The sequence below is a fragment of the Sapajus apella genome, unplaced genomic scaffold (genome assembly GCF_009761245.1).
Source record: "Sapajus apella isolate SASKATOON/1434 unplaced genomic scaffold, GSC_monkey_1.0 scaffold42, whole genome shotgun sequence".
Lineage (NCBI taxonomy): Eukaryota > Metazoa > Chordata > Mammalia > Primates > Cebidae > Sapajus > Sapajus apella.
Genome location: NW_022436982.1, coordinates 4655149 through 4675510, shown reverse-complemented (window position 1 = coordinate 4675510; position 20362 = coordinate 4655149).

Here is a 20362-nt window from a genome sequence, read left to right as displayed (position 1 = left end):
TAAACTTAGACAGAGTTGGATCCAAATCACGGCTCTTAACATCTGAGTTCTTTGAAAATGAGTAAACTTCTATATCTTGGTTTCAACATCAATAAAAGGGAATGAAGCATAGTTATCACCTACCCTGTAGGAGGGTTTTCTTATTTTTTATTTTTTGTTTTTGGCATTGATTAATTTATTAGCAGATCTTTTAATTTTTTTAAAAATGTCTATATTAGCTAACTAGTGCATTTTTAAAATTTTTAAATTAAATTTTATTTTACTTTAAGTTCCAGGATACTTGTACAGGTTTGTTACATAGGTAAACATGTGCCATGGTGGTTTTCTGTACCTATCAACCCATCACCTAGGTATTAAGCCTCATATGAAGCTTTAGGGGGACATCATGTATAAATTTGGCACACATTGAGCTCAGTATGTGCTCCAATATGGTTTTGTTCTGCTACACTAGGGGAATAGAGATACTAGGGAGACTCCTGAGGACCACCCCACAACTGACCAATGGGTAGGGCTGAGAAGTATTTTTAATAACTTAAATGTTCCATCTGAAAATTCAGATAAGATCTTTAAGTCAAAGTGAAATACTAAGAACTGTGCATGTTAGATAAAAGAGGTTATGTTGTGTATTTTTAAAGTCTGTGCCAAAAGGGAAAGCTTCACAAGATAAGCTTATGTGGCTATGTTAGATAAGGTGACCTGAGAATCTTCCTTGTTGAGGAAGTGATCATTCATGAGCAAAGCCACATTTAAGCTAGTCACCACCGTAAGCCTCTGAACAGCAAAACAAAAGGATGTTTCTCTTGTGCCAGCTGACTATTTCCATTTGGAGCTGTATATTCTCTATGGCTGTCTACTTGTCTCTAGCTCTCTTTCTCTCTTTATGTTTTATAATTACCACAGTTTCAACCTCTATTATTACTGGTCTTTTTTACACAAAAGTGTACTTTTGAAACATTAAATGAGCCCAGGATAATTTTTTTTAAAAATAAACAATTTATGGATGGAATTAGAGGCACTGGAGATTAAACTGACCACTTCTCACTAGAAAAACTCCAAACAACACACAAACAAACCCCAATGCCACGGCCCTGATATTTGCCATAGTATGTCCCTGGGGAAGTAAGCTAGAAAAAAAAAAAAGGGTGGAGGGCTTTAATTGGCACTCAGATTTTTAACATAGCTACACTTAGTTCCTTTAGGAAAGTGTTGGATGAGAGGTTGCCTATCAAGTCTTGGTTTGAATATGGTTGGCATTCCAGTCTTCAATTGTGGAGACTCACTGACAATCCAATTGGGAGGGCATATTTTACCTACTGCCATGGGCTGTGTTGGCTGCACAGTTTTTAAATGGCCTTGAAGTAAACACCAAAGAACAGGGAAAAGATCATAGTAATAAAAGCTACTCTTCACATTGGAAATATATGCTAAGCCACATGACATTTAGGGTTGAGAATATATAAATCGTAACCCAAGATAAACCTTACACTTAGTGTGTCACAAGGGTAGATTTTGGATAACAGGAGTTAGTGTTTAAAAATTTTAAAGTATCAAAAAACAATATTATATCTTGTGCATATAACTTTGGGTAGCCCAGGAATTTTAACAATATTTAATTATTTCATTACATGAATACCAATATTTATTTGTTTCTTCTTTAATTTATTTCATTAATGTTTTATAGTTTTCAGTGTGAAAACAGTTCACCTCATTAAATTTATTCCTAAATACTTTATTTTTATCTATACTACCATAAATGAGATTGTTTTCCTGAAACTGTTTTTGGATACATTGCTGTTTGTGTAAATAATTGTAACTAATTTTTGTTTGCTGCTTTTTTATCATGTCATGAATTAATTTTAAAATCAGTAACATTAAGATATCCTAAAAATTTCTCAAATGTTTGGAAAATAGACAACATATTTCTAAATAGCCACTGTGCCAAAGAAATCACAAAGAATTATAAATCGTTCTACTATAAGGACACATGCACACGAATGTTCATTGCAGCACTGTTTACAATAGCAAAGACCTGGAACCAACCCAAATGCCCATCGATGATAGACTGGACAGGGAAAATGTGGCACATATACACCATGGAATATTATGCAGCCATAACAAATGATGAGTTCGTGTCCTTTGTAGGGACATGGATGAACCTGGAAATTATCATTCTCAGCAAACTGACACGAGAGCAGAAAATCAAACACCACATGTTCTCACTCATAGGTGAGTGTTGAACAGTGAGAACACATGGACATGGGGAGGGGAGCACTACAAACTGGGGTCTGTTGGGGGGAAATAGGGGACGGACGGTGGGGCGTGGGGAGTTGGGGAGAGATAGCATGGGGAGAAATGCCAGATATAGGTGATGGGGAGGAAGGCAGCAAATCACACTGCCACGTGTGTACTTACGCAACAAACTTGCATGTTCTTCACATATACCCCAAAACCTAAAATGCAATAAAATACATTTAAAAAAAAAAGAAATCACAAAGAAATTTAAAAAGTATTTCTGACTGAATTATAAATAAAACAACATATGAAATTTGTAGGTTACTGCTAGGGCATTTCTTAGAGAGAAATGCATTACATGTGTATATTAGAAAAGAAGACAGGTTTACATTCATTGATCTAAGATCAAAGAATAGAGAAAATAAAGAACAAATTAGGGAATGTGGAAAGAGCTTTGAGTGTGGGCAAATAGTTGATGGAGGGGACTCTAAATGAGTATTCACAAGTTGGGTGAGGACAGCTGGGTTGATTTCTTGATTTGACACTCATCCAATATAAATTCCCCCACTTTTAACTGTTTTTCTCGCTCAACTCCCCTCTCCCACCTCAAGCACATTATTTGTTTGGTGAGCCATATATGGTATGGAAGCTATAAGATCTCCAAACTAGATATGCCTTAGAGTACAGAGAATACACAGAAAATCTGGTTTATTTAAAAATCTTAGCTGCAATGTCTGCTATAAATATCAGGAATATCAGATGTGGAGAACTGACATGAAATGCCAGAAAAGAGGAAGTGTTCTTTTAAAATGATGTAAAAGGGTAGGCACGTGGCTCACTCCTGTAATCCCAACACTTTGACAGACTAAAATAAGAGGATTATTTGAGGCTGGGAGTTTGGAACCAGCCTGGGCAATGTAGGGAGACCTTATCTCTACAAAATCAAAAAAATTATCTGGGTGTGGTGTCCCATGCCTGTGGCCCTAGCTACTTCAGAGGCTCGGGTAGGAGGATCACCTGAATCCAGGAGTTGGAGGCTGCAGTAAGCTATGATCCTACCACTGCACTCCAGCCTGAGTGACAGAGTGATACCCTGTCTCCCTCTGCTTCCCACAAAAAGATGTAAAGTCCTCAGAAATATGGAAATATATATAAATGGACTACGTTCTAGCAGTCACTCTATTGGATCTACTTTTTAAAGCAAGAGACCCCTAGGAAAGGCTATAAGGTAACTCTTGAGATTGACTCTCGACCAGAGGTCTCCAACCTTTTTGGCACCAGGGACCAGTTTTGTGGATGACAATTTTTCCACAGATGGTGGTAGTGGAGGGTGGGGTGATGGTTAAGGGATAAAACTGCTCTACCTCAGATCATCAGGTTAGATTCTTATAAGCAGCATGCAACCTAGATCCCTAGCATACTCAGTTCACGATAGGGTTCCCGCTTCTGTGAGAATCTAACACCTCTGCTGATTTAACAGAGCACAGTTGGTAATCCTGCTTTGCCCACTGCTCACCTCTTGCTGTGTGGCTCAGTTCCTAACAGGCCATGAGCCAATGCTAGTCCACATCTGGGGTTCGTGGACCTCTGCTCTAGGCAATAATGCTCATTTAACTGCTACTCTGTTAGACTCTCTTTGTGTTATTTTCTAATTATATTGATTTTCAAAACTGTGTGATTCAGTATTGTGGATTCCTACTCATATTTCCCATTGTTCAGTGGTAATTACTCAGAAAAATGATCCATGGGTTAGAAATGAGGTAAGCAAGCTGGTACCTGGGAAAGTAAACAGAGTGACGTTTCCTAAAGACTGGTATGCAAGAGCTTTTCTGTGTTGTCCTTGTTGCTTCTACATGCTTTCTTGAAATAATTACTTAAATCCCCTTGTTTTCCAATAGAACACTTGGGCCCATTTATTTTTTAATGCTTAAGCACTGCATTGTGAAAATGATTTTTAATGTTAAGAGGAATTTCATCAAGAAACTTTATTCCAGAGAAAAACCCCAAATAAGTCTGTTCAAATTGTACTCGAACTTCTACAAAAATTAATAACAATTTTGGACTCTATGCAAATAAGGGAAATTGTGGAAAGAAGGTAAACACAGGTATGGGAACAAGGAAACCCATCCACACAGTCCATTATGCAGACATGCAGATCTTTTTAACTAGACAGAGGAGGAAAGCTTAGCTACCTACTAGAGCTGTATGTCTCAGACTTCACAGACATTGTTTACTTGCAATACAGACCAGAGAAAGAAGAGCCCACTCGTTCCAGAGTGTCACATTATATTGAATGATGAATGTAAACCTTTCTATTGTGCCATAAAATATTAACAAACTTATAGTAATGGATTTTCATTATAGACATATTATAAGACAAAATAAGCCTAACAAAAAATAACATGATGTTGTAGGAGGATTTGAGATGTGGTAGATGTCTTAGTAGGAAGTGAGAGTTGTAAATACGAGTATATTTTCTGATAGTAAACAGAGGTGCCTATCACTAGTATAGTTGAGCTGTGCTTCCCATTCCTATGTTTTTTGTTTTGTTTTTCCTGCCAGTGAGAGGAGAAGTATACATTTTAGAAATAATATCACATTTTTGGTGTTTTTGTTTCCCCTTTTATAGCAAGAGAGAGTGTCAATATCAATGTCTTTCCTGTATTATTTCTGTCCCTTGCTTTTGCTCTTTCCAAATTTGTGATGATTTTGTTCAGTTAGTCCCAGTTATATGGTAAATATTTTACTCCATAGGCTATAATGGAAAAAATGTGTATGGTGGTGTTAAGTGAATTTTAATCAGGAATGTCAGGATTTGAAGCAGAACGAGAATAGGATGAAAAGGTATGAGGAGGACCCAGATTTCAGTTCCTCTATGGTCTGGATGACCAGGGACTGCTTAGTATTGAAAAGGGAAGCTTTATTTTGCTCTACTCTGATCTACCGCTTTTCTGCACTAGACAGATGACTTTGTCCATTGTACACTAGTATTCTGTGGCTGTTAGTGCTTTTGATATCTGAAAATTAGGACATTAATTTAGAGAACAAGATTTCAAGTGAATTCCCTAAGGTCTGGGGAGAATAAATGTACATGTACATTTTATTAAACTTTAGAATTTCTTAGCTAATATGAACAAAAGTGTCTTAATTATGTGAGATAGACTAGCGATTGAGGAAATATGTTTAAGTTTAAGTAAACTTTTTGAAGTTTCTTGAGGAAAGGAAAGATAAACTTAAATAATTGCTTTTTAGGAGATAAGCCTGTGCATCAAAAAATATACAGATAATTAGAAAACCCTGATAAAACGTTTCAAACTCTAAAAAGTTATTTGGGACTTTTTGTTTTGTCCTCTGTGTCTTAGATTTGCAGTTTATGAAATGGAATGAATATTGTTTCCTTCATAAAGTCTCATTGTAGATTGAACAAAACAAGGCTTGTAAACTACTTAGAGTACCTGGCAGTGGGCATAGACTCAGTAAATGTAACCAAAGTCACTTTTATTATGCTTTCTAAAGAAAATATAGACCATGGGAAGATTTCAAACTAGTTCTTCATAAATAATTGTAATATAAAACAGATAAAGTATTTCCAAGAATTATACTTTCTATTGAAAATTAAGCTACTTAGCTGAGTATGGTGGCGGGTGCCTGTAATACCAGCTACTCTAGAGGCTGAGGCAGGAGAATCGCTTGAATCTGGAAGGTGAGGTTGCCGTGAGCCATGATTGCACCACTGCACTCCAGCCTGATAACAGAGTGAGACTCTCTAAATAAATAAATAAGCCATAGATAAAATATTAAGAAAATAAAACCATACCACATTTAGTATACATGCATACTAAAATCATATGTTAGAGAAGATATAATAAATACTTATTTGAAGTTGAACTAATTAGGCAAGTAGAAATTATTGTCAGTATATTTGAAACCTGTGGAAAAATATATAGGAAGTAGTTTATTCTTGAAATACTAAGCTGACACTCCTTCCCCCACTCTGCAATACACACACAGAGACAATTATTGACAAGAAGAAAAGTCACAGGTGAACAGTCACAATGTGAGATGACTCCTGGGACAGATGCACTGTGATGTATCATCCACTGATCACTGAAGCATCAAAGGAGGATGTTTTTTTCCTTGCATTAGGGACTAATCCCTTACCTCTCTGGCCTGCAGCTTCTCTTTGTCAGTGTCACTGTCTGTTAGTGTTTCTACCTGGCCTTATCGTTGTCTTAATTGTCTCTCCCTCCCTTTCATACTGTCTTCACTTTTATCTTATAATTTCATTCTGTTTATGTTTATGAGAAATTTTGGGGTCCATTATAATTTGGTATTTTTTTAATAATAGAAATTAAGTTATGCAAGGCAACAAGTTAAATTCAGTGAAGATTCTAGAATGCCTGTGGCAAGAAATAAGCATGCTGCTGACTGAGGAATATTCTGGCTCTACACTCAGCTCCTGGCCCTTTACATGGAGTGTTTCTGAAAGGGAAAAGGGTGAACCAGAATGAGCTGTGTCTCAGGAGCAAATAGGTGAGATAGCCAATATCATCTTGCAAGACATCTCCTAGAATGAATAGAGAGGACAGCCTGTGCCAAAACTTGTCTTGGTAACTAGATGTCAGTCACCAAATAGATTCCATTTTACAATCTACTATGAGCAAGAAAGACTCCAAATGCTATCTCTCAAGATTGCATTAGAAAAGGAAGAAAAATCTATCAGTCTAGGACTAAACCTGGTAACTAAACTTTATCCTAAAATGTGTATAGAGATGTAGTTTTCACCAAGAGACAAAAGTTTCTAGCCCAAAATGTTCACAAAACTAAGAGCAAGAAGTACTGCATCCATAACTATATCTTTCTCTTTCATTTTGTGTTGTGAATATTGCTGTCTTTCTGCTTGTGAAAATTTCACTTCACCGGTTTCCTATCAAAGTTAAACTTAAGTGGGGTGCTCACTTGTAGGTTCGATTGGAAGAAAATTTCATGTATTGGAAAGGATGACAGGAGTTGAGTGAATGATAAAGGGCACAAATTATGGTCTTTACCTTTAGTAGAAACACTGTCTCTTCATTTTCTCTTTATAGGACTTCCAACATCTCTACAATATCATTTTATATACAGGTTAGGAATTTAGGTCTGATAGAATAAAAGTGAATTTGTAGATTCTTGAATTGTAGTATTTCTAAATGATCATTAAAAGGCAAATAATTACAAATTTTTGGAAGAAAAGACATAATGGAAATATATTTTAGACCAGATGGAGTATATTAGCAATAAGTATTCTTTATAGACATAGATAGCAGGTCTTGATAAGCAGATGTGGCCAAGCCTGTTGCTTCCTCTGTTTCTGTGAGAGTTGGACCCCTTGCAATAAATGTTACATGTATAGAAGACACAGCAATCTTTCAGGCCATGTTGATGATTGAGAAATAGCATGTAAGAAAGGGGAGAGACCCATTTAGTGCTATAATCATGCAACTCAGCAAACATTTTTCCTCAAAAAATAATCTTGAAGCAGTAACTGGGGCACTCAGAACAACTTGGGACAGAAAAAGCATTTATTATGGTAGTGGAACTGCGGTAATTTTAAATATTGCATGGGTGTTGTAAGGCAAATATGTCTGAATTTGAAAATAATTCTGGTGTCAAATTTTGATGAAATATAAGACAAATAAAATGGATAGGGGATGATGAACTAATAATCACTCAAGTCTCATTCAAATACTAATGAAGGAAGTATGTTCATGCAAGCAAACTTTTAAGTTTTTTCCATTCATTTCCTGGGTTAGACCAAAGGAGTGGCAGATCCAGAAGCTATGTTATTAAAGAGAACACCTGTGAACTGCATCAAGGTAGAATTAAAGGCCAGAGGTATGGTGTTAAATGTCAGCAGTATAAGAAGGGGGTGCACTATGAAAGAGGGTTGAATCTGAGCTTTGTAGGGGAGCAAATTAGTGTCACAGAATATTTCATAAGATGTTTTGGTTCCTGGAAATTAAATTATGGGACCTTAAACTGATGTCAAAGGGGTCTTAACTCCCATGTTCTAAAGAAAGCGTAAAGTAATTTGGACCAGTCATCTTCTCAGGACTTGGTCTGGATAAGATTAGCTCTTCCACTCAAACTGTTGGACTTTATGTCCTTTACTCTGCTTACATGAGACCACTAAAGTGTCATTAGATTTTTCAAAGAACCCCTTTGAAGTCCTCTGGAAGAGTCAGGAAGGGGTGAGTGGCTTGTGATACCCTTTCCTGCTGTGGAAGAGGAGGAGCATGTTTCCCACCCCAAGCTAAGTGAATGTGGTTCTGAGAGAATGGTTTAAGAGATGAAGAATGTCTGAAGGAAAGGGAGACTGACATTTAATATCCCTTTGGAAGTGTTCTTAGGAAGTAATTTGCTGATATGACTGACATATGTGCCTTTTGGGACAGCCATGTAGCAGTCAGCATCTCACCCCCTGGTGATGCAAAAACATGTGAGTTTTTGTGGGTCCATTGGATCTTGGAAGAAGGTGACTTTGAGTTGTTCTGCAGGCTCCTCACCCAGGAAGACTGCTTCTTGAGATAATGGTCCTGTCAAAGGCATTGGAACCAGAGTGACTCTATTTCCAATAGGGCCTTGGTAAGATGAGAGTGAAACCTACTGGGATGTATTCCCAGGAGTTTAGGCATTCTCTAGTTACAGGATATTTACAGTTAAGGAAGGACGTTAATAATATTTACTGAAGAGACCCTGGACTTAACAGACCCAGCCAATATCAAACCCAGGAAATGTCCTGATGTCCTGATATTTTAAGAACAAATGCATTCTTAGTTTAAGAATGTTTCACTTTAAAGATAACCATATAGGTTCTTACAGAAGAGAGTGGTTACACAAATATCAACAATCCTTTGTCACAAACCCTTGTAGTGGAGCACATCTCCCCCATGATTTTTTGTTCCCTGTTATATATAAACAAGCATTGTACCTAAAGTGGATGCATTTCTTCTCTTGCTTTTGGGAATGCCCTGCTCTGTCTATGGATTAGCCATTCATTCATTCCTTTACTTTCTTAATAAATGGGTTTTCACTTTACTCTGTGGATTCGCCTTGAATTTTTTCTTGAACAACATCCAAGAACTGTCTCTTGGGGTCTGGACTGGGACCGTTATATAGTAACAGTTCTATCAACAGCGGCTGGAGCTGTGGCAGAGAGCGGAAAGAGATTAAACTAGAATCTCTTATGAAAGAAATTTGCATTAGGTGAAGTACCTCAAGGAGCTCACATGAACGTAATCCACACTTGCAACAGAGATTAAACTAGAATCTCTTACGAAAGAAATTTGCATTAGGTGAAGTACCTCAAGGAGCTCACATGAACGTAATCCACACTTGCAACAGAGACCCTTGAGCTAAAGTTAATATTTAATGAAAGGGTACAGTGGAAAGGGGGCCCTAAAAGTAGCCTGATAACTAAAGAGCTACAATGTCTTCTCTACTCAAGCCTCTTTCTCAGAAATTTGTGGTAAAAGAGATAAATATTAAATATCACACAAGACTAAACATTGAAATAAGTCTAAAAAAGTGGTACTTAAAAGTGACTGGAAGTTAGAGAATGCATCCAATATGTGACTGTGTTAGCAGTCCTCCAAGAATCAGTTGCCAACAAGCAAGAATTGTGGCCAGGTGCTGTTGCTCATGCCTGTGATCCCACACTTTGGGAGGCCGAGGTGGGCGGATCACTTGAGGCCAGGAGTTTGAGACCAGCCTGGGCAACATGGCAGAATGCTGTCTCTACTAAAAATACAAAAATTAGCCAGGTGTGGTGGCCTGAAATGAACCTGTAGCGCCTTCTACTCGGGAGGCTGAGGTGGAAGGATTGCTGGAGCCTGGGAGGTCAAGGATACAGTGAACTGTGATTGCACCACTGCACTCCAACCTGAGAAAGAGAGGGAGACTCAGTTTCAAAAAACAAAACAAGCTAGAATTGTACTGTGGGAAGCACCTATGAGAGAAACTGGGGAGGAAGCCTGGCAAAGCTGGTAGAGACAGGCACTATATGATAATGCAGTACTGCCTTCTAGTGAAGGGGGCGGGGGAAGTGGGCTGAGTAGAAGTATCATAATCAGTTATAAAGTCTAGTGAAGATTCAGCATGGCACTTGGAGAGTCCTTGAGCCAAAGTTGCCAGTCAGATGAGTTCCATGTCTTCCAGGAATGAACTTGATTTAGTATTCCTGCTGCACTCCGTCATTGGCTAAGAGCACCCTGTGGAAATCCTGGCTTCAGAATACAGGTAATGGATTTCAAATGACCGCACCTGAGGCTTTTGGTCTATTTTGTCCTCTGCAGCTGAAAGTCTATGATAAACATTCTTATGGCCATTTCAGTAGTTAATAGAAAGTAAAGGAGGGTTTCACAGAGCATGGTTGATGGAAATATTGGGAGAAAATTAAAGCTTGAACTCTATCAACTTCAGACTCATCAATAAAGTGATTTTTATCACACATAGGTTGATAAACAGCTCATAACAGCAGAGGGAAATGATTCTGGGCCTAGAACATGGCTGAGACAGGTTTGCACTGCCATGTGACCCAGTGACAGCTATGACCCGTACAAGGAGAAGAGAAAAAAACTGGAATCTTTTAAATGACCTAGGATGTTGGGATCATCAATTTTAAATATATTTCACATAAATAATTTTGTGGTTATTTTTTGTTTTATTTGTGTATTTATTTTGATTTATGTATTATTTTATATTATTTTTCCTCACAGTTGCTAATTTTGAAAGAGACATTATTTAGCCAAGAGTATTTGAAATAAAAGCTTTTAAAACTGCAGCTTATCTGGTTTCATTTGAACTTTACAATTGTTTTGCTATTTCTGTGAAATATGACATTGGAATTTTGATAGGAATTGCATTGAATCTATAAACAGCCTTGGGTGAGATGGACATTTTAATAAAAAAGAACTTTTATTGTAAACATTATAATATACTCCGAAGCTGATAAAATAATATAATGAACCTATTGTATCAATCACTATATGCAATGCTTTTCAACATACCTTGATTCATTATTGTTCCTCCAATTTTAGTCCCCATAGATTATTTTGAAGCACATCCAAGACATTACATAATTTTACTGTAATAAATACTTCTAGGTGCTCTTCTAAATGATATGTAGGCCTTTTAGGTCTCTAATTAGGTGACATTTGTGGATTTATATTTTCTATGTCATAGTCACTCTGAAAGCTTAGAAAGGTGGTACACATTATTGGCACTACAGAAACCTGATTTAGTCTTGACTGATTATTCTAAAGACATTTATTAACTGGCTGCTTTATGGGAGGAAATTGTAAATACTGATCGAGAGCTTAACTTTAAGAGGTAGCTGAGTTTGAGTCCAAATTCCTTTTCTAATACTTTCTACCTAAATAAAAGCTTTTATCCTCTGACCTTCTATATCTTGAGTGATACTGCAAAACTTACATTGCTTACCCAATAATATGATTTTAAGGATTAAATATGTTGCACAAACAATGTATTTTAAACAATGACTGGCACCGTATGTAGTAGCTAATGTTATTGATGCTGTAATGTAGTAGTGAAGTGACACTGTAAGATGCTAGAGAGAAAAGGAATGTCTCATGATGAATTAATTAAGTTGAAATAAGATTTTCCTAGACTAATGGAGTGATGCTAGAGTAGTCTCCTAGCAGACTGGTTAGCAAGAATCTTTCTGTGGTGCTCAGAGGTCTTAGCATTTCCCTTTCCAGACAGTCTTTGCAAAATTAATATTTTCTGCTTAGTGTAGCTGTCTCCATCAGTTATCCAGTATAACATATGTATTATATCAGCAAGTTATCTTAAGTTTCAGGGAAAGCATATAAAACATAATGTTAAGCAATCCCTATCAAATTCAAACTAGGCCTTTTGCAGAACTTGACAAGCTGATTTAAAAATTTAAAAATGTTTATGGTAATGCAAGGGATGCAGAATAACCAAAACAGTTTTGGAAAGAAAATTTGGGGAACTCACATCTCAGACATATTATAAATCAATGGAATAGAATTATGTGTCCAGAAATAAATCGTCACATTTAAGGCTAACTTATTCTGGAGAAGGGTGCCAAGATTTTTCATTTGGGAAGAAATGGGATTTTCATTAGATGGTGGTGGTACATATGGATATCTACATACAGAAGACTGAAATTAATATGCAAAAATGGCTTCAAAATGGATGAAATACCTAAATATAGGAGTTTAAACTTAAACATTTTAGAAAAGAATTTAGAAGTATATCTTCAGGGCTATAGGTTAGGGAATAGTTCCTTAGATATGACACCTAAAATCCAAACAACCAAGTAAAAAATAAGTAAATTGGACATTACTGAGATTAAAACAACTTTTGCAGTTTAAAGGATACTATCAAGAATGTAAAAAACACAACCCACTTGATATAGTTTGAATATATGCCCCTGCCAAATCTCATATGAATTGTAATCCCCAATGTTGAAGGTGGAATCTGGTGGGTGGTATTTGGGTCATGAGGGTGAATCCCTCATAGCTTGGTGCTGTCCTCAAGATAGTAAATGCTTGTGAGATATGGCTGTGGTTAAGTGTGTGTCATTTCTTCTGCCCCAACTCTCTCTCTTGCTCACTCTCTGCCGTGTGAGATGTCAGCTCCCACTTCACCTTACACTGTGCTTAAAAAAGCTTCTTGGGGCCTCCCTAGAAGGAGAGCAGATACCAGCATCATGCTTCCTGTACAGCCTGCAGCATTGTGAGCCAATTAAATCTCTTTTATTTATAAATCACCCAGTCACACGTATTTCTCTATAGCAATGCAAGAACAACCTAATACATATATCACTGAATGAGAGAAAATATTTGCAAATATGTATCTGATAATGAACTTAGACCCATTACATATAAAAAACTCTCACAATATTATAAAAAATAACCAAAGTCAAAGAATTTCAGTAGATAGTTCTCCAAATAAATTAAAATGTCCAATGAGCATTTGACCAATGGTATTGAAGAAAAGATGCTCATAACCAGTAGTTACTAAGGAAATGCAAGTCAAACCCACAATGAGATATTATTTTACACCCACAAGGCTGTCTATAAAAAAAAAAAGATTTAAGCAATAGTGTAATAGATGTTGGTAAGAATGGAAAAAAAAATTAGAACCTTCCCACACTTCTGGTGAGAATGCAGCAACTTTGAAAAACGGTTTGGTAGCTCCACAAAATGTTAAATATAGGGTTACAATATGACCTGGCAATTTTTCTTCTCAGTATACACTCAAGAGAAATGAAAACGTATGTCCACATAAAAGTTTATGCCCAAATGTTCATAGCCACATTCTTCATAATAATATAAAAAATGAAACAACCCAAATATTGACCAACACATGAATGGGTGAAAAATATGTAGTGTATCTCTAGCAATGGAATGTTGCTCAGCCATAGATGAGAAGAAATGGAGCACTGATACATGCAACAACATGGATAAACTTTGAAAATATTGTGCTAAGTAAAGGAAGCTAGTCACAAAATACCACCTTCTGTATGAATGCATATATGTAAAATGTCCAGAATGGGCAAAATAGAGTGACAGATAATAGATTAATGTTTGTCTATGGCTTAGGGTACTGTAGGCTACTCAAGAGCAACTGCTAAAGAGTACAGGGTTTCTTTTGGGGGTGATAAAAATTTTCTAAAGTTAGATTTCAGTGATGGTTGCACAAATCCTTGATTATGTTAAATACCATTGAATTGCACACTTAAAATTGGTGAATTTTTAGGAACATGAATTGTATCTCAACATGCTTTTTAGGCAAACATATATGGAATATGAAGAAATCAGAGGTCTATGGGATTTAAGAATTATATCTTAGGCTGATTCAGGCTATTATTTTGGACTCCTTTAATAAAATTATCGTCTTAGAATGAGAAGCCCCTGTTCATGCTGACTGGTTGGATTCCAGAGATCAAAAAACACAAATTTGGTTGGAACTCCGGAGGAATTTGCTGAGTAGAGAAAGCTTCATTAGCCTGGGCAGTGAAGAGTACCAGATTGCCAGGGAGTCAATGCAATGAGGAAAAAGATTTTGAACTATTCAAAAAGCCTCTAGTGCAGGAGTCAGGAAACTTTTTTGTCTAAATAATTGGACAGTAAATATTTTAGGTTTACAAATCATGTGGTCACAACTATTCAACTCTGTACTCATATTGAGAAAAATCCACAGACCGCATGTAAATCAATGCTAGTAGTAGTGTTCCAGTGAAATTTTATTTATAAAATGGGGATGGTTGTATTTGGCCTGCCGACCACAGCCTGCTGACCCATGCTCTGGAGGAAAGCAGGTGTTACAGAGAGGAAATCTGGAATAAACAATTGTCTAAATCTAATCTCAGCAACTTGTATTTCTCGATAAAGAGAAAAGAGATGAAGAAATTTAATTTAGCTTCTAACATAAGACACCTGACTTCTTATGCAGATACCTGGATTATTTGGGGACTAGGAATTTCCAGGCCAGCTCTGTATTTGAGGTCAAGGCAGAAGCAGCAGCTTAGGTTGATGCTATCTGTACTCTGAGGAGAGGTAGCCACCCTTGCAGAAAAGGTAGCTCCTAGTGTGTGTGTGTGTGTGTGTGTGTGTGTGTGTGTGTGTGTGTGTGTGTGTGTGTGTGTGTTTAGACATGGAGTCTCGCTCTGTTGCCCAGGCTGGAGTGCAGTGATGTGATCTCAGCTTACTGCAACCTCTGCCTCCCAGGTTATAGCGATTCTACTGCAACCTCTGCCTCCCAGGTTATAGCGATTCTCCTGCGTCAGCGTCCTGAGTAGGGTGGGACTACAGGTGTGCACCACAATACCCAGCTAATTTTTTTTTTGTATTTTAGTAGAGATGGATTTTCATCGTGTCCCAGGCTGGTCTTGAATCCTGAGCTCAGGCAATCCACCTGCCTCGGCCTCCCAAAGTGCTAGGATTACAGGCGTGAGCCAATGTGCCCGACCCATAGCTCCTATTTTTGTTATTTTGCTTCAGGAAGGAGAAATAAAAGGCCCTAGTGAAGGTCTACAGAATATTCTCAAGATGTACTTATTTCTTCTCTGACAACAGATTTTCCCCATATAATGGATGCCTCTATGAAAAGTTCAAAGTCTCATAGGGGCTATGAAGTAAGAGTCTTTGCATGTTTTCTGAGAGAGAATGCAAGTAATCAAGTAATAGACACTGTGGAGACATTAAGACTACTTAGAAACTAGCAACTAGATAAAAATATTAATGGGAATTTAAAGCAAGAATAACAGCAACAGAGCTGAGATTTCCTCTCCAGAGTGTTTCTCCAAAGGCCCTGTGGCAATAGCAGAACATTTAAGAAACAGGTGATCTGGGAAGTTGTTATGGGAAAATCTTGGTGGGAATTTATTCTAAGGACTCTAAAGATTAATTTGGCCTTATTCTCTGTCTCTTTTTTCATTTATTTTATATTTATACTGATGTTAGTGTGGAGATGTTTTGTGTGGTTTTATGTTCAAGGTAACTGCTGGTTTGTGAAGTTATCAGTACTCACTCAGGAAAACCCATCCATGAGAAGAGTGACAGCAGGAAAAAGAGAGTATCTGAGTCGATATTTGTAATTCTTGATGTCTCTGATCTATGTTCATCTGTGGGCGGCCTCTGTGCCTCCCCAGAGCTGCTTTGAATATCACCATTTTTCCGTCCAGAAAATGTGGTACCGTTGCTTACGGAATCTTACATTTTATTGTGTGAGCATTTAGAGATATGATACTTGCCTAAGTAACAAAGTAGATAACTAGCTTTGGAATCATCAAGCTATTGAGGTTAAGACATGTGAGTCTGTTTGTCCTTAAATTCAAGACTTACAAAGTAATTATGTGAATAACAACCTGTGACGTTGTGTGAGTATTGAGTGGCTGGGGAGGACTAGAGTTGATATTCAGAATTCTTCATCTAGACAACTATAAGTTCCAAAGGGAAATACCTGTGGCTTTAGTTCCAAACAGATTCACAGGGCCTGGTCAGTGAAATCCTTTCCTTGTTTAGTCAGTGACTCTGTAAATATATTTAGTGACAAGCTGCATATTAAGGGTGAATCAGGAAATTGTGGTGACCCTGCAATTTGCTGAGAAGAACTGTATATGAAGTCGGTGTGAGAGAAGAAGATGAGTTTAAATGAACGGAATGGATATCCTTAGTGGCTTGGGACACCAGAGACTCATCTCTACTCCTCAGTAGACTTTGTTGATGATGCCCTTGTAGGTTCACTCCAGAGGCTGCTAAGTAGTATAACATCGAGGTTCTGTTTCGATGATAGCTTGATCTGGAAAATTGCAAGAATGGGATAAATGCTGAAGTGAACATCCTCAAACTCCTAAATTCCCTGAGGAAAGATGAATAAGAGGAAGTCTTGTAAGCTCAAATAAAGTTAAGGCTTTAAGATTACAAAGAAATTGGGTGGAAGTTCTAAATTATCGCAGAGTTAGAAACAGTAAAACAGAAAGCATTTGTTCATGAATTGGCCAGAAATTTGAAAGCTCAAAAAGACATATTGTCTCCTGGAACAATGATTTGTATCTTTCACATCTTGGATGATCTTTAATGAAAGATCATGAAATTGGGCTTATACTGTATTTCTTATACAGTTGTAGATCAGACAAAAGGGGATGCACTAAGGACTTATTAAGGGTAGCTATTCATATTAACTACTTATTATTTTACAATTAAAAAAGGAACTATCAGAAATTCTAGAGAAAACACAGAGCTAAGAATAAGCTTTCTTGTTAGTTTAACTTGTCACTTTTTCATCTTTTTTTTTTCCCCAAGAATATGTTTCCTTTTCTTCTGTTACTCATTTTGGTGTTAATTTGAATATTTCACTATACTGACTGCATATTTAAGGTAAATCTCTGTGCAGCTACCAGGGAAGCAGATTGCTATTACCAATTTATACCCACAAAATGAAGATGCTTTGTGGTAAAGTTGGGGAATTTCGGTTCCTTTCTTAAAATCCATAACATCTTACAATTGCTATGAGAATATCATTGCATTCAAAATAAAATGTTTTTAAAAGAAAAACTCTACAAATCTTAAACATTATCTACAAACCACAACATGATCTGGCTTTGCCTCTTCTTCAGTGTCATGGTTTAACCACCTAGTTTGTTAGGTGCTAAAACAGTGAGCTGTCTGAGTACCTCAAATGCTTTGGGATCTGTTATACACTGTTCCCTATAACGAGAATGTTATTTCCTAATGCCCTGCATCTGCTTAGCCTGCAACTTAGGTATAATTCCCAAATATGCATTTTTTACCCTACCTTACCAGTTAAATATGTTTTCTCTTGTTATTCTCTCAGTGTGCTTTGTTCTTGTTCTCTAATTTAAGACTCCTTGTGTGTGTGAGTGCATGTGTATTTGTTTTACATGCTTTCTTTTTTTGTTAAAAAAAAAAAAAAAAAAAAAAAAGACTGTGTATTTTATGGAATAGGATCCATGTCTCTTTATTCTCTCCTGTTTACCTAGTAAAAGGCCAGATACATATTAGATTGTCAATAAATATTTCTACAGTGAATGGATGACAGAGTGTGATTAGAATGACATTTCCTAAAATGAAAGGAGATCTATATCTGGGGTACTGTTTCCTGTGAAGGCAGTATTACTGATTGAAGGGTATGTCGGAAAAGCAGAGTAGGATCATAAAACAGTTTGAAAGTATTTCTTTGATATTGGAAAATTATGTGTGGACTACAGCCCAGCAGAAGTAATTGTTGAAAATAGCTTGCAGTAGAATGAATGATAAATGCCAGGAGAATAATGAATAATTTCAGATAAGAGAATAAGCCTTCTGCTTCTTTAGAAAATAAATCTGCATTCTTTTTATGATAGCAGCCAATGATCAATTAAAAATAAAAGTCTAGTTTTGCAGTTCTCTCCTGTGTAAACATTCAAAGTCGTCTCAATTCAATTAGAAAAAAAATCCAAATTCTCAATACAAGATTTTCCATATCTTAGATTTTCCTGCCAACCGTACCCACAGCATTTAGTATCATCCTTTCCCCAGGTAACTAAGCTCTAATCCCAAAGCCTGATCTCTGTATCCAGATGGGCTAAGCTCTTTGCTGCTTCAGTGACTTTGTACTAACTCACTTTTCCCTTGGCCCTTTACATGGCTGAATCCTTTCTTTCTCTCAGCTCTCAGCTCAAGTATCATTTTCTAAGGACTTCTCATTACCAGGCTTTCTCTGTAAATTTCAGATTTTCTTCTGCCGTTGTTGCTTTCTATCACATTATCACATATAATATGTATTTATATTAATATACATATATATTCATAGCACTTGCCATAATCAGAAATTGTTGCATTTTTTGTTCTAAAAATTACATACACATTTTTGTCTAGAATGAAAGATCCATGATGAAAAGGGATGTCTAGTTTACATCAGCAAATGTGGCAAATAGTGTAACATCTCTCAGCCTCAGTTTCCTAAGTTATAAAACAGGAATTATAAGACGTACCTCAAAGATTGGTTAGCAAGATTCAATGAGATAGTACATGAGAATCTGTTAGCAAAATGTCTGGGACGCAGGAAGCGTTTAATGAAAGGCAAACATATCTTTGCTTCTACCATCATCACTATCACCATCACCATCATCATCATCATCATCATTCCAAGTCTTGTTCTTTATAATATGATGCCAGCTGTAAAGAAACGCAGAACTCACAGTTAATAGAGGGATACTGACAAGAAAATGTTATGCGTTATCTATTGCTCCATAAAAAAATCACTCAAAAACTTGGTGTCCTAAAACCATCATTTTTTCATGCTTAGGGGCAGGGTATATCAGGAATTGGAAATTGAATTAAAGAGACAACTTTTTCTGCTCCACTGTGTCTGGGACTTTATCTGAGAAGACTTGAATGCTGGGGACATTTCAACATCTGGGACTGGAATTATCTAGAATGTTTTCTATAAAAGATGAGTAAGGAAGAAAGAGCCATTGGAAATGAAGACAAAGGGAGAAGGGTGGCAAATGAATGAGTGTCTTCAGATGAGATTATTAACTTTTTAAAGTAATTGTTTTATGGAACATGGAAAAAAATGGACAGAAGGCTGTAATTTTACCGCTTTGTCAACACTGACCAGTCTTCTTTTCTTCTCTCCTTTCCTCTTATGGGCTAAAATAATCTGTGGTGGTAGTTTCTGGGTGGTTCTTTCTCTTTATGTATGTTTTTCTTTTCTGATTATTTTAAAGGGATTTTGTTAGATTTTTCTCCATACATTTTGCTTCCTTGGTGACGTGTGTCATAAAGAGCATTGGTCAGGATGGCCAAGTCATCACTCGATAGTGATGGCAGGAGTAGTGTGTTTAAAAAGTAGTCAAATAGCCAATTTGTTGTCCTTTAATGCATCTCATAGACATACATATTTTTGTTCTGTGGTCTAGGAAATGTAATCTTATGATAGTGCCAACCTTTGGTTGACTGGTTTCTGTCTACAGGGACAAAGTTGAGTGTTGTCAAGATGTACTCAAATTAGTACATAAGGCATAAGATAGGTTGGTTGCTTGACTTAGGCAGAAAGATACCTAAAGCCTGTTCGAGATACAGGACATATGAAATAATTGAGTTGAATAAAACACGATGGGCTGAATAAATATTTAATCATAAGTCATACATTATTTTATTTACTTACTGTATAACCAGTAATATTCTATGTACTAATATGAGAAAGAGAGAAAGAGCAAGAAAATGAGAATAAGAGCACGTGCAGAAGAAATATGGATTAAAGGAGACTAGTAGGGAAAAATAACAAAAATAACCAGTCAAATGATTTATAATAAAACATTTCAAACAAATTAAATATTATATAAGAGAAAGAAAGTCTTAAAATAATAGATTGTGCATGCTGTGCATACACACAAACACACACAGACACCTGAAGTATGCAATCATTAAAATAATATTAAATGACATGAGAAAATGATCACAATAGTCCATGGAAGATGTAGATAAAACCATACAGTGTAATTCAAATCCCATGAAAATACATGTATACAGGAAAAATTTGGAAACAGATATTTGAAATTTATCAAAATATTGAGCAGATATTACTGTTT